Here is a 16,768-nt window from a genome sequence, read left to right on the forward strand (position 1 = left end):
TTTTAAACCATTCAGTGTTCCCATGTTCTATTCGAACAACTGCTTCTTGGTCCATGAGCACAATTAAGTGTTCCAGAATATTTCACAATGTTGTCCATAGCTTGTCTTGATCCACACAATCGAAAGCCGTTGTGTACTCAAAAAAGCACAGGTAAACATCTTTCTGATATTCTCTGCTTTCAGCCAAGATCCATCAGACATCAGCAGTGATATCCCTCGTTCCACGGCCTCTTCTGAATCCAGCTTGAACCTCTGGAAGTTCTTTGTCAATGTATGATTGTAGCCATTTCTGTATAACCTTTAGCAAAACTCTACTCTCATGTGATATCAAAGAGATTGTCCGATGATTTCTGCATTCCATTGGATCACCTCTCTTTGGAATGGGCACAAATATGGATCTCTTCCTATCAGTCGGCCAGATAGTTGCCTTCCAAATTTCTTGGCAGAGATGAATGAGTGCCTCTTGTGCTGCCTCATTTTCTTGAAAGATTTCAATTTTTATTCCATCAATTCCTGGTGCCTTGTTCTTTGCCAATTCCTTCAATGCACCTTGGACTTCCTCCTTCAGTAGCATTGGCTCTTGACCATATGCTAGCTCTTGAAATGGTTGAACATTAACCATTTCCTTTTGATATAGTGAGCCTGTGTATTCCTTCCATCTTCTCTTGATGCTTTCTGCATCATTCAATAATTTGCTCAGTGAATATTTCAATAACGAAAATTGATGCTTGAATTTTTTTCCTCAGTTCTCCCAGCTTGAGAAATGCTGAACGTGTTCTTCCTTTTTGGTTTTCTGATTCCAGATCTTTGCACATTTTATTATAATATTTGGCTTAATCTTCTTGAGCTGATCTTTGAAATTTTCTGTTCAGCTCTGGGACTTCCTCATTTCTTCCATTTGCTTTAGCATCTCTACACTGGAGAACAAGTTTCAGTGTCTCTTCTGACATTCATTTTGACCTTTTCTTTCTTTCTTGTCTTCTCAATGACTTTTTGTTTCTTCATGTATAATGTTCTTGATGTCATCCCACACCTCTTCTGGTCTTAGGTCTTTAGTGTTTAATGTATCAAATGATCAAATTTAGATGATCTCTAAATTCAGGAGGTATATATTATAGGTTATATTTTGGCTCTTGTGGACTTGTTTTCATTTTCTTCAGTTTCAGTTTGAATTTGTATATGAGTAATTGATGGTCTGTTCCACAGTCTGCCCTGGCCTTGTTTTCACTGATGATATGGAGCTTTTTCATCTTCTCTTTGCACCTTTGTAGTCAATTTGATTTCTATGTATTCCATCTGGTGAAGTCCCTGTGTATAGTCATCTCTTATGCTGTCTAAAGAAGTTATTTGAAATGAACAAATCACTGGCTTTGCAGAATTCTAACATGGGTTCTCCAGCATCATTTCTATCACCAATGCTATATTTTCCAACCACTGATCCTTCCTCTTTGCTCCCAACCTTTGCATTCCAATCACCAGTAATGATCAATACATCTTGACTGCATATTTGATCGATTTCAGATTGAAGAAGTTGGTAGAATTCTTCTATTTAATCCTCACTGGCTTTAGTGGTTGGTGCATAAATTTGAATAATAGTGGTATTAACTGGGCTTTTCTGTAGGTGCATGGATATTATCCTATCACAGACAGCGTTGTACCTCATGACTGATCTGGATATGTTCTTTTTGATGATGAACACAACACCATTCCTCTTCAATTTGTCATTCCTGGCATAGTAAACCATGTGGTTGTCAGATCAAAATGGCCAATACCAGTCCATTTCAGCTCACTAATGACTAAGATATTGATGTTTATGCATTCTATTTCATTTTGACACCTTCCAATTTTCCTAGATTCATACATTGTACATTCCATGTTCTGATTTTCAAGGGATGTTTACAACTGTTTTTCTTCATTTTGAGTTGTGCCCCATCAGCAAATGAAGTTCCCATGGGCTTTTCTCCTATGGGCTTTACATTAGGCTAATTTTTTTTTTTTTTCAATCTATAAGAGTCTTATCACCCCCTCCCCATTTTTTTCTCTCCTGTGATTTGACTAATTAAAGATACAAATTGAGCTAGTTCTGCATTTGCTTTAAGATTTTCTCACAGGATTATTTTATCTGTTCTTTTTCCCTATATTTCTTACAAACTGGAATTTGGAATCCTGGTGTGGTGCTTCAGGCTAATGTGTCAGGCTGTAACATCGTTTGAACTGCAAGGTCAGTGGTTCAAGCTCACCAGCTGTTCTTTAGGAACCCTATACAGAGTCACTATGGGTTGGAATCAACTGAACAGTACTTAACAAGTCTTGATTAGATTCAAGTTGATCAATTTTGGAAAGATTAGCACCATGGGCTAATGCACTGTACTGCAAAGTCAGTTTGAAACACAAAGTCAGAAGTTCAAGCTCACCAGCTGCTTTTTGGAAAACCTATACAGGATTACTATGAGTTAGAATCAACTCATCAACACCTCATAACAACAGTTTGATAGACGGTTGCATAATTACATTGTATAGCTTTAGGAGACACATAATGTTTAGATGCCCCCTTCATTCCTTTTAGTTAAACTGCTGGCAGCTTGATGCTACTGTCATAAATGGTAGGCAATGTAGTAAGAAATACAAAGTTCCCACACATATTCCTACATCCTGAATAACCTTTCATAGATGGTGGTTGATCTGATGTTCCTTGCCTAAACTAATTATCCCATTAGCGCTCTCAAAAAGGTAATTTTTCTAATTTCCTCATTCCTTCTATGATTATTAGATTGTGATCTTATGTTTGAAGAAAACAGATACTTAAAAATTTTTTATTTTACTTATATTTCTTTCTTCTTATATTAGAAATCATGGGTTCCAAGTTATAGTAATGGCATTGTCTATTTACTTTAACTTATAATTTAAATATAATTGCCTGAAAATAGGAAGAATAACATATTCCTGAAAGTATTAGTGCTGTTTAACATTACTTCGCTGTTGCTTTTACCTCAAAATGTAGTTACTATTGCTGTGTAGAGCCATCCACTCAAAGTGACACTTTATAAGGTTTCTGAGAAGTGGCTGGTGGGTTTGAGCAGTCAACCTTGTGATTGTGGCGCTGTGGGTTAATGTGCCAGACTGCAAAGCTGTTTGAACTGCAAGGTCGGTGGTTCAAGCTCACCAGCTGCTCCTTGGAAACCCTATACAAGGTCGCTATGGGTCAGAACTGACTCGACGGCACTTAACAAGAACAACAACAAGAACTGATCCTACAGTGCCACACCAGGAGTCTATATGGTGACCTCTTGTTGTTGAGTGGCTGGTGAGTTTGAACCTCCAAGTTTGTGGTTCAAATTTACCTTATGGTCCATTACATGATTCTGAATCACTTGAAATTGGTTTTGTTGGCTATACTATAGTTTTGGAGTCCTGGTATGCTGTTGTGGGACTTTAATGTAATGAAACACCAGATTTGACATCTAACTTCGAAGGTACAAGTACATTTTTATCTTGAGTCATTTTGTAGAGCAGTACAGGGGTCAGGCCATAGAAAAGGGGACTGTAGCAGATGCTTCCTAAAACCATCCAGTTCTTGTAAACATGGAATTTATGCAGATTTTCTTAACTTTGATTCCAGAAATTGGGAATAAGATCGAAGGCGAATTTAGTAGCCAAAAAATGTCCAGTTTAACTTCCTACAAATTACGGTACCACTCCTGTCTTCCAGAAAACAAAACAGACAAAACAAAACTAACAGCACAGTAGGATAAGCACTGAACTGCAAGATCAGTTTTGTGATAGAAATAATGCTGGAGATCACATGATAGAAGTTTGCAAGTCTAACATTACCTCAACGTAGATACTAGCTACTAAAAATTGGTGGGCTATGAAAGCACATGTGGCTGGGTTATAAGTTTTCATGAGTACTTAGTTTCAGAATGACAGGGGTAAGGTAGAATCCCTTCTGAATAGTTTTCCTCTTTTCCAGATGGATCTGGTGAAAGGGGCTGATGGATGATGGTGACAGAATTTTATGATTCAATTGTGAGTAATTTTTTGCAGGATTAATTGTGATAGTCACAACTGTAATTGTAGAAGATATATAACTAAAAGAGGGGAGTAGTTAATCTTTCATTTCAGGAAGAGAGGATCCCAGGCTCATGAAAAGAGCATGAGATACTACCTAGGGGAGCAGTGAAGGAGGAGACAGTGGCAGAGGCAGTGGCATGGAGACATCGGGCAGCTGTGGACTCTAGGTGGATGAACTGAGAAAGGCTGTGTGCCTGTGGACAGGAGGCAGGCTTACAAAATGTGCTCTTTGTATATTTAAATTAATATATATATATTTATTTTCATGTGTAAAGAAAATATTTTTTGCTTTTTTGATTTATGAAAAAGAGATGAAAATGAGAAACCACAGTGAGAAAGCAGGATAAGTTTTGTTGCAGGGAGGGGGCTGTAATTATAAGATAAAGTGAAAGGTATGATTGGCTGAGGCTAAAGCTGATGATGCTGTCTGTTAACCTTCACTCAATTCACAATAAAAATATTTTTAAAAATTGTAAGTACACAAAACCAAAATAGGGCCTTAAATATCTCCCACTTGAATTTAGAGCCAATCTCAAGAATAGATTTGATGCACTAGACACTAATGACTGAAGACCAAAAGAGAAGTATAACATCAAGAACATCATACAGGAAGAAAAAAAAAGTCAAAGACAGGACAAAATGAAAAGATCAAATTGGATATACAGAGAGACTCTGAAACTTGCATTTGAGCATAGAGAAGATAAAGTGAGTGGAAGAAATAAGGAGGTAAAAGAGCTGAACAGAAAATGTGAAAGGTAGCTCAAAAAGACAAAGTAAAGTATTACAATGTAATGTGCAAAGACCTGGAGTTAGAAACCCAAAGTGAAGCACACACTCAGTATTTAGCAAGCTGAAAGATCTGTAGAAATAATTCAAACATCAACTTGCAATATTTAAGGATTCTATGAGTAAAATATTGAATGATGCAGGAAGCATCAAAAGAAGATGAAAGAAATATATTGAGTCATTGTACCAAAAAGAATTTGTTGATGTTCAGATATTTCAAGAGGTGACATATGATCAAGAACCAGTATACTGAAGGAAAAATCTAAGTTGCATTTACTATACTGAACACTTTTGTGTGTGAGGGGTGGTGGTGGTGGGAAGAGATCTCCTATTTGTATATATATATATAGTTGTTATTGTGTGCCATTGAGCCACCTTAGACTCAATGACAGTGCAGAAGAGTGGCTGGTGAGCTTGAACCACTGACCTTGCAGTTAGAAGTCCAATGCTTATCCTATATAGACACTATGCTGTTGTTGCTGTTGTTAGGTGCTATCGAGTCAGTACCAACTCATAACGACCCTATGCACAACAGAACGAAACACTGTCCGATGCTGGGCCAACCTCACAATTGTTGCCATGCTTGAGCCCACTGATGTTGCCACTTTGCCAATCCATCTTGCTGGGGGTCTTCCTCTTTTTCTCTGACCCTCCACGTTACCAAACATGATCTCCTTCTCAAGTGACTGGTCCCTCCTGACAATATGTCCAAAGTTTGAGAGGCAAAGTTTGGCCACCTTGACCTCCAAGGAACACTCTGGCTGCACTTCTTCCAACACAGGTCTGTTGGTTCTTTTGGCAGCCCATGAAATTTTCAATATTCTCCTCCAACACCATATCTGAAAAGCATCAATTCTTCTATGGTCTTTCTTATTCATTGTCCAGCTTTTGCATGCATACGAGGTTACTGAAAATACCATAGCTTGGGACAGGCGCACCTTAGTCCTCAAGCTGATGCCTTAGCTCTTCAACACTGTAAAAAAAGGCTTGTGCAGCAGATTTGCCTAATGCAACACGCTGTTTGATTTCTTGACTGCTGCTTCTGTGAGTGCTCATGACTGATGCAAGAAGAATGAAATCCTTGACAACTTCAATCTCTTCTCCGTTGATAAGAATACTGTTTATTGGTCCAGTAGTGAGGATTTTTGTTTTCTTTACACTGACATGCAATACATACCGAAGGCTATGGTCTTTGATCTTTATCAATAAGTATTTTAAGTCCTCTTCACTTTTGGCAAGCAAGGTGGTCTCATCTGCATATCACAGATCGTTAATGAGTCTTCCTCCAATACTGATGCCACGTTTTTCTTCATAGAACCCAGCTTCTCGGATTATTTGTTCAGCATACAAATTGAATAAATATGTGAAAAGAATATTACTCTCTCACACACCTTTCTTAATTTTAAACCATTCAATGTTCCCATATTCTGTTTGAACAACTGCTTCTTGGTCTATGTACAGATTCCTCATGAGCATAATTAAGTGTTCAGGAATACTCATATTTCACAATGTTGTCCATAGCTTGTCATGATCCACACAATCAAAAGCCTTTGTGTAGTCAATAAAGCAAAAGTAAACATCTTTCTGGTATTCTCTGCTTTCAGCCAGCATCCATTGGAAATAAACAATGATATCCCTCATTCCACGTCCTCTTATGAATCCAGCTTGAACCTCTGGAAGTTCTCTGTCAATTTATGCTTGAAGCCATTTCTGTATTACCTTCAGTAAAACTTTATTCACATGGGATATCAAATGATTGTCCTATGATTTCTGCATTCCACTGGGTCACCTCCCTTTGGAATGGGCTCAAGTATGGATCTCTTCCAATCAGTTGGTCAGAGAGTTGTCTTCCAAATTTCTTGACAAAGATGAGTGAGTGCCTCCTGTGCCACCTCACTTTCTTGAAAGATTTTAGTTTTTATTTCATCAATTCCTGGTGCCTTGTTCTTTGCCAATTTCTTCAATGCACCTTGAACTTCTTTCTTCAGTAGCATTGGCTCTTGACCATATGCTATCTATGGAAATGGTTCAAAATCAACCATTTCCTTTTGGTACAGTGACTCTGTATATTCCTACTATCTTCTTTTGATGCTTTCTGCATCATTCAATAATTTCCCCAGAGAATCTTTCAATCACAAAAGTCAAGTCTTGAATTTTTTCTTCCATTTCCCCAGCTTGAGAAATGCTAAGCATGTTCTTCCCTTTTGGTTTTCTGATTCCAGATCTTTGCACATTTTGTTGTAATATTTGATTTTGCCTTCTCGAGCTGATCTTTGAAATTTTCTGTTCAGCTCTTGTACTTCCTCATTTCTTAGCTCCTTCAAGCTAAGTTAAGTGCTTGAGGTCAAATAGCTAGTTAGCAGTGAAAGCCAGTACTAGATTTCATGTGACTCACATTTTATGCTGTGCTGTTTAAAAACTTAATGCGTTGTCAACTGAAAACCCCACGCATGCACAAATATTCATTTCTATGAATGTAGCTCATTTATGGTAATGCAGATTTAGGTAAAGCATAAAATGACCTTCCTGATTTCAGAGTAGTTCTATAATTCCAGCTCCTAAAAGAGAAAAGGTATTATTTATTTCCTTAACCATTTAAGAGTCGTTTTGCCTTGTGAAATATACCAAACCAAATAGAAACATTTGCTGAGGTTCAAGAAACATTTGTTAAATCACTTTGTTGTCTTTAATAAGTGCAGTAATGAATGGAGTACTCAATGGAACTTTCTGTGACCCTATCAGTGTGGGGATGTTGAATAAAACACCATCTCTATTCTCAATGGTATGACATTAAACAAGGCCAAAGACGAAGAGTGCACATGGGTAGACTTTTGTCTTCCCTTTACAGAGACACTTGGCTTTTCAATTGCCTGATTGCAAACTACAATGATTGAAGAGTTGTATAAAGTATTTGAAGCTATGAAAGGAGCAACTTACAGCTAGACTGTGTATTGTAAGCAAATCACTTAATCAGGCAAAGTGAAAATTCTCTAAGTAATTCCATAACAATGATTTTATCCTTAATTGAAATACTTCTTTGAAAATCAGAACCAGAGGCAGGTTATCTGAGACAGAGTCTGATACTGCATGGCATACCAGGTGACATAGCAATGACAGAATGATGAAATTGAGCACCTAAATTCTATGCTTAGATTTGCAATGTGATCTTGACCAACTCAATTTCTCTTGCTGTGTTTCAAATTCCTCATTACCAAAGTAAGGAGGTCGGATGATGATAGTCAACATTCGATTCTCCATGATGTAGAAAGACTACCTGGTACAGTTTGTTAAGAAGAATAGTGAGGTTGTCCATAGAGTAAAGATAAGGAGTATTACCAACACTGGGCAAGGGCTCAGCAGAGAGGATGATTACAGATTCACTAACCCCAGAACAGACAATTGCAACTCACTCATCCCTTCAGTTATTTATTTATACCAAGTTAGGTGCCAGGCACCATTAGAGATGTTATAGAGTAAACTGGGAAATCAAGATAGAATAAATCCCAGCCTCCATGATGGTGACAATCCTGTTGCTATAGTAAATTATTTACAATTGATATACGTGCTCTGAAGGAACAGCTGAGTGTTAGAGAACATATGCCAGTACAGTACCGTGTCTAAGAGTGTGCTTGTAGGCAGAGTAGACAGGGCTGGGCAACTTGGACATTGGCTACCCAAAATGGGGGGTGGGGGGCTACAAAGGCAAGAAGTGACTGGCTTACAAGCTTTCAAGAGAGAACCTAGACCCAGAGGTCCTGGAGGAAGGTAGACTCTCCAGTGAGTAGTATTCAATCTGACTGATGCAATGAAATGCAGATGGGTCTCTCATGATACAATAGTGAATAATTGTTATCAGGACTGACTGTGAGGGTAGGAAATGTAAGGGTGGACGTTTTATAGCAAGGAGGGGAGTGATTGACTTTTCAGTCTAGGAGCGGAGGTCCCTAGGACCATCAAGGGAGAAGAGCAGAGAGCATGACCCTACCCAGAGAAGCAGTGATACCTGAAATGGAGCCAGAGATGATGATGTGGAGTGATGGAGCAGCTGGAGACTCTAGACCCAAAAAGGGAGAGTGACTGTGTGTTGAAGACCTGGGGGGCACGGGGGAAGGATTGCATGGAGGGGATTGTAAACATGGCAATGAGATGATATACGATAGAATGAATGTAAAACTAATGTTCTCCGATGTAAACAGTCACATAATTCACAATAAATCATTTAAGAAAAAAAAAAAAAGTGTGCTTGTAGGGATCAGAGTTTATTCAAAGCCAGCTTCACAGAAACGTAACATCTAAGTTGAGAACTATAATATGGAGGTGAAATTCTTCTTCCCTGTTTTCATATTTCCATAAAAAGGAGGAGAAGAAACATTTGGTCCACTCTCAGAAAGAGGTATCAGAGTGAATACCTCAGATTTTTCCTCTCTCTAACAATATACATTCAGCCATTTTTAATAAGGGATAGGGTCATTGTAGAGTCTGTGGGTTGTATAAATCATTAAGTACCAATTACAAACTGAAAAGGTAGCAGTTCGAATCCACCTGTCAAGGGATTCTTCAAAATAAAGGTTTGGCAATCTGCTTACGCACTACGGACTGGTCTGACACACATAGATTTCCATGAGTTAGAATCAACTAAATGACAACTAGTTTTAGAGCTGCTGCATTAACATAATACCTGGATTTGTCCCTCAAATAATTGCAGACCAGATGCACTAAAAATAGTATCTACAAATGGTGGAGTGATTTAAAACAAACTGTTAAATTCTTAGCTGAACTAAAAGGAAGGGAAAGTCACTTTCAAAAATGTCAAAAACAAATATTGAGTTAAAACTCAGTACTAAATTCTCTGAATGTCACCGTGTCTGCTCAAGAGGTGGGCATTGGACATAGACCTCAGGAACCCAGATATTTGGGTACTAACACGTATGGTTGGAAATAAAGAGAAGAATGAGGTCTGGATCAGAAAGGAGGCTTTGGGCCAAAGTAAAACTGAGAGTTGGAACTGCTTTATGCATAAACTCATTCTTTATGCATAAATTTAAGATCTTCATAAATGCCCACAGTAAATGGGTACAGAACAAATACACCATCATATACACATTCAGAGTCTTGCCAGGATTTGACTGGAATCTTGCTTTTAAATTAAATCTTATCCTGAGAAAGTGAAACACTGGTCTGCCCTCAGATGAATGTGAGGTTGCAATGTGCATTACTGATTTGATCCAAAAATCCCCAAGTGAAAGATTTTAGAACAAAGATTATAAGCAGGATCAATGGGGAGTAAACTGAATAGTATAAAAACAACCCCAATGGAACCCCTGTTGTTGCTGTTGTTAAGTGCCGTCGAGTCAATTCTGACCCATAGCGACCCTCTAGAGGGTTTCCAAGGAGCAGCTGGTGAGTTTGAACTGCTGACCTTGCAGTTCAAATGGCTTTGCAGTCTGGCACATTAACCCACAGTGCCACACTAGGACTCCAAGAGGCAAATAAATACCACATTGGAAATGCAAAATTAACTGTATGAAATCCACAGGAATCAGAAATAAAAGAAGAAAGATTATTGAGTATTAAAACATGACAAATGAAACCATCCCAATTCAAACACAGAGACAGAAAAGACTGAAAAATAAGCAGAGTTCTCCATAATCTGTGGGATACTATCAGTGTCATAAGTGCAATTAGGATTCTAGAAGGAGAGGAGAAGTTTCAGAGAAATAAAAATGAATTAATAATGGCCAATATTGTCCTAAATTTGGAGATATAGATATATTGGAATATGTTTAATAGACCAGAAACAGGATACACAAAGATTAAACTACACAAAGACAGTCCTGGTATGCTGCTGTGGGATAAAGTTGGCTTGAACCACAAGGTTGTCAGTTCAAACTTATCAGCTGCTCTTTGTATACTATCTACAGGGTCGCTGAGTTAGAAGCAAATCAACAGTACTGAACAATAACAACAACAATGAAATTGCTGGATATCAGGAACATAGAAAATTTAAAGTCAGTGGAAAACAAATCATATTGCATAAAGAGGAACTGAGATACAATCACTACAAACTTCATGTCTCAAACAGTATAAATCAGAAAACAATAAAATGGCATCTGAAAATATAAAAAAAGAAAGGAAAGAAAATGAAGTCTATTTAGAACAATGTATATTCCTCAAAATGGTGAAATGGTAACTTTTTTCATACAAACAAAAGATGAGAGGATTTCAATGCAGCAGATCTGCACTATAAGAAATGTGACAGAAAGAGCTTCAGATGGAAGGAAACAAATCAAAATAGAAACTTGGAATTGCCTGAAGATTAAACAGTGTCAGAAATATAAATGTACGGATAAACAATTTTTTTTTCTGTTTAAAATTTTTTCTTTACAAGATAATTGTTTAAACAAAAATAATGACAATATATTACTGAACATTTTACTTTGCTATAAACCCCTCAGTAATACAGCAGATCATGATAAGGAAGGCATGGAAATACACTTTTGCATCTAAGATGGCGGATCGGGTAGACATGCAGTGAGGAGCTCCATCACCAACAACACAGAATACCGGACCAAGCAGGCTCAGGGGGTGGTGCTAAAACTCTGCACCACATATAAAGGAATATTTAGAAGATTGTAAGGCTTACAGCTAGGAGAATTTATTGTAGAATCAAGAAATCCATTGATTTCTAATTCAAGACTCTCAGCTAGTCCTGGAGCCACCATCTTGGGAGAGACCAAGCGGGGGAAGGATCAGAACAGCCATGAACATGTGACAGAACTTCGGAGATACAGTTGTGAACATTCTTTTTGTAGTATCTGTTCATTGGTCTCTTGCTGTCTGTGCATCTCCATTCTGGTGACTAGATGGGATGCCTGAACAAGTGGACAGTCTACCCTCACACCTGGAGGGTTCTACTACGCATGCGCACAGATCTCCTCGGCATTTAAAGTGACAGTTTCCACTTAAAATCAAATGGCCACCACTCTGGTGGCTTGTGAGTTGCTGTGATTCTGAAAATATGCCACCAGTATTTTAAATACCAGCAGGGTCACCCATTGTGGACAAGTTTCAGATGAGCTTCCAGACAAAGACAGACTAGGAAGAAAGAGTGACAAACTACTTCCTAATATTTAGTAACTAAAAACCTTATGAATACCAGAGAAACACTGTCAGATATAGTGCCGGAAAATGAGCCCCTCAGGTTGGAAGGCACTCAAAATGAGATTGGGGAAGAGCTGCCTCCTCAAAGTAGAGTTGACTGTGATAACACAAAAGGAGGAAAGCCCATGGGACCTTCATTTGCTGATGGGGCACAACTCAAAATGAAGAGAAACAGTTGTAAACATCCATTGAAAATTGGAACATGGAATGTGCAAAGTATGAATCTGAGAAAACTGGAAGTTGCAAAAATAAAATGGAACGCATGAACATCAATATCTTAAGGATTAATGAGCTGAAATGGACTGGTGTTGGCCATTTTGATTCAGACAACCACATGGTTTACTATGTCAGGAATGACAAATTGAAGAGGAATGGTGTTGTATTCATCGTCAAAAAGAACATAACCAGATCAGTCATGAAGTACAATGCTGTCTATAGTAGGATAATATCCATGTGCTTACAGGGAAGTCCAGTTAATACCACTATTATTCAAATTTATGCAACAACCACTAAAGCCAGTGAAGGTGAAATGGACGAATTCTACCAACTTCTTCAATCTGAAATTGATCAAACATGCAATCAAGGTGTACTGATCATTACTGATAATTGGAATGCAAAGGTTGGGAGCAAAGAGATAGGATCAGTAGTTGGAAAATATGGCCTTGGTGACAGAAATGATGCTAGGGAACACGTGATAGAATTCTGCAAAATCAATGATTTGTTCATTTCAAATACCTTCTTTAGACAGGATAGCAGACAACTGTACACATGCACCTCACCAGATGGAATACACAGAAATCAAATTGACTACATCTGGGAAAAGGGATGATGGAAAAGCCCCATATCATCAGTGAAAACAAGGCCAAGGGCAGAATGTGGAACAGAACATCAATTACTCAAATGCAAATTTAAACTGAAGCTGAAGAACATGAAAACCAGTCCACGAGAACCAAAATATGACCTTGAAAATATCCCATCTGAATTTAGAGATCATCTGAAGAACACATTTGCTACATTAAACACTAAAGACCGCAGACCAGAAGAGTTGTGGGATGACATCAAGAACATCATACAGGAAGAAAGCAAAGAGTCATTAAGAAGATAAGAAAGAAGGAAAAGGTCAAAATAGAAGTCAGAAGATACACTGAAACTTGCTTTCCAGCGTAGAGATGCTAAAGCAAATGGAAGAAATAAGGAGGTCCAAGAGCTGAACAGAAAATTCCAAAGATCAGCTCAAGAAGATAAAGCCAAACATTATAACAAAATGTGCAAAATATGGAATCAGAAAACCAGAAAGGAAAAACACGCTCAGCATTTCTCAAGCTGGCAGAACTGAAGAAAAAAATCCAAGCCTTGACTTTCGTTATTGAAAGATTCTCTGGGCAAATTATTGAATGATACAGAAAGCATCAAGAGAAGATGGAAGGAATATACAGAGTCACTGTACCAAAAGGAAATGGTTAATCTTCAACCATTTCAAGAGGTAGCATGTGGTCAAGAGCCAATGCTACTGAAGGAGGGAGTCCAAGGTGCATTGAAGGAATTGGCAAAGAACAAGGCACCAGGAATTAATGGAATAAAAATTGAAATCTTTCAAGAAAGTGAGGTGGCACAGGAGGTACTCACTCATCTATGCCAAGAAATTTGGAAGACAAGTCTCTGGCCAACTGATTGGAAGAGATCCATATTTTTGCCCATTCCAAAGAGAGGTGACCCAATGGAATGTGGAAATCATCAAACAATCTCTTTGATATTTCATGAGAGTAAAGTTTTGCTAAAGGTAATACAGAAACGGCTACAATCATACATTGACAGAGAAATCCCAGAGGTTCAAGCCGGATATAGAAGAGGCCTTGGCACTAGGGGTATCATTGCTGATGTCCAATGGATCTTGGCTGAAAGCAGAGAATATCAGAAAGATGTTTACCTGTGCTTTATTGACTACACAAAGGCTTTTGAATGTATGGATAATGATAAGCTATGTACAACATTGTGAGATATGAGTAGTCTGGAACACTTAATTGTGCTCATGAGGAATCTGTACCTGGACAAGAGGCAGTTTGAACAGAACATGGGAACACTGAATGTTTTAAAAAAAGAAAGGTGTAAAACAAGGTTGTATTCACCATACTTATTCAACCTGCATGCTGAGCAAATAGTCCAAGAAGCTGGGTTCTGTGAAGAAAAATGTGGCATCAGGATTGGAGGAAGGCTCATTAACAACCTGTGATATGCAGATATTACAACCTTGCTTGCTGAAAGTGAAGAGGACTTAAAACATTTACTGATGAAGATCAGTGAGCACACACTTCGGTATGGATTACATCTCAATGTAAAGAAAACAAAAATCCTCATCAATGGACCAATAAACAACATTCTTATCAACGGAGAAAAGATTGAATTGTCAAGGACTTCATTCTTCTTGCATCAGTTATGAACACTCATGGAAGCAGCAGTCAAGAGATCAAATGACGTATTGTATTAGGTAAATCTGCTGCACAAGCCCTTTTTAAAGTGTTGAAGAGCAAAGATGTCAGCTTGAGAACTAAGGTGTGCCTGACCCAAGCCATGGGATTTTCAATAACCTCATATGCATGTGAAAGCTGGACAGTGAATAAGGAAGACCATAGAAGAACTGATGCATTTGACTTACGGTGTTGGAGGAAAATATTGAAAGTGCCATGGGCTGCCAAAAGAACCAACAGATCCGTTTTAGAAGAAGTGCAGCCAGAGTGCTCCTTAGAGGCCAAGATGGCCAAACTTCATCTCTCATACTTTGGACATATTGTCAGGAGGGACCAGTCGCTGGAGAAGAATATCATGTTTGGTAAGGTGGAGGGTCAGAGAAAAAGAGGAAGGCCCCCAATGAGATGGATTAGCCAAGTGGAAGCATCAATGGACTCAAGCGTGGGAATAGTAATGAGGTTGGCCCAGGATCGGGCAGTGTTTTGTTCTGCTGTGCATAAGGTCATTATGGGTCATTACCAACTAAATGGCACCTAACAACAACAACAACAACAACATTATATATCAATGAGTATAATATTTCAAACTAGACTATGAGAGGTTGGAGGTGCAAATTTTAAACCATACAGAAGTCACTAGAAATATAGTGCAAAATATATATAGTAAGTGATCAATAATTATAGTACAATATTTAAAACCATTCCATCCAAAAGAATGAAGACAAAGATGAGAAAATAAACAATAAAAAATAAGTAAATTGAAATGTCACAAAACAAGACGATGGATTGAAACCCAACCCAAACATGTGAATAGTTAAATGCAGTCAAACCATTTTAATTAAAAGGACAGAGTTTGTCTTAAATATATCAAGTGATGAAAGGCGAACAAACAAGATGGCGGATCAGGTAAAAGTGCAGCATGGAGCTCCGTCAGCAACAACACACAATACTGAACCAAGCAGGCTTGGGGGATGGTCCCAGAACTCTGAACCACATATAAAGGAATATTTAGAAAGTTGGAAGGCTTACAGCCATTGAAATTTGTAGCACAAGCAAGAAAACCAATGCTTTCTAATCCAATGCACTCAGCTGCTCCCTGAGACCAAGTGGAGGAAGGATCACAGCATCCAAGGACGCCTGACAGTACTAAGGAGATAAAGATGTGGATATTATTTTTTTTGTATCTTTTCATTGGTCTGTTGCTATCTGTGCACCTCCATTCTGGTGGCTAGATGGAGTGCTTTAGTGAGTGGACACCCCATCCCCATTCCTGAAGGGTTCTATTACTCATGTACACAGATCTGCTAAAAATTTAAAGAAACAGTTTCCCCTTAAAACCAAATAGCAGTGCAAAATGGCCACAGCTAGTCCTGAACTGTTTATCACTAAGAAATAGGCCTGAACAGAGGTTGTGGAGCAGGACAGGCAGACTAAAAAGGAAACAGCTGAAAATTAAATCCTGAGTTACATCATAACAACCAACAGTGGCATCTTGTTATTTCTCAGGAAGAAGAGTGAAAAGGGAAGCCCATCTCCTGATCACATCTACCCGGACACAATCAGAAAGCATAAAAAATACCAACATACACACCCATCTAAGTATTAAGGACACAGATAACTCCTGAATAGGCCCCCAAACCAGAAACAGATGACCATATCAGTACACTTCTAGAAGTGATATAAAGTGACTGAGACAAATGAGCTAGAGGGAGACCTATACTCCATAATGGAAGGAGGGCAGGCTTTGGAAATGCCTGAGAAGGAATTCAGAAAAGTGATTATAAAATGTATCAAAATACTTTAAAGTGGAGTTGAAAAAAATAAGGAAGAAGTCAGGAAAGCACTACAAGAACAATAAAATAAGATAGATACAGCATTGGAAACAATTCAAAACCTACAGAAAGAGGTCCAAGTGATTAATAATAGAATATTAGAAATGGACAATACAGTGAAAGGGCAAAGGAGTAGAACTGAAGAGATGGAAGCCAGGACTAGTGAGCTGGAACATAAATCTCTCAATACTACTAAGACAGAAGAACAAGCAGAGAAAAGGATAAAAAAAATGTGAAAAAGGTCTAAGATTAACATTGGACAACATGAACAGGAAGAATCAAGCAAGTCCACAGATGAGATAGTTGAAGAGCTTCTGGAAGAAAATTTCCCTTACATCCTGGAAAGTGAAAAGATAAGCATTCAAGAAGCTCAACAAACCTCAGGAAGGATAGACCACAAAAGAAAATCACCAAGATATAATAATCAAGCTCTTTAAAATCAAAGATAAGGAC

This window comes from Chrysochloris asiatica, unplaced genomic scaffold, assembly GCF_000296735.1.
Source record: "Chrysochloris asiatica unplaced genomic scaffold, ChrAsi1.0 scaffold00028, whole genome shotgun sequence".
NCBI lineage: Eukaryota > Metazoa > Chordata > Mammalia > Afrosoricida > Chrysochloridae > Chrysochloris > Chrysochloris asiatica.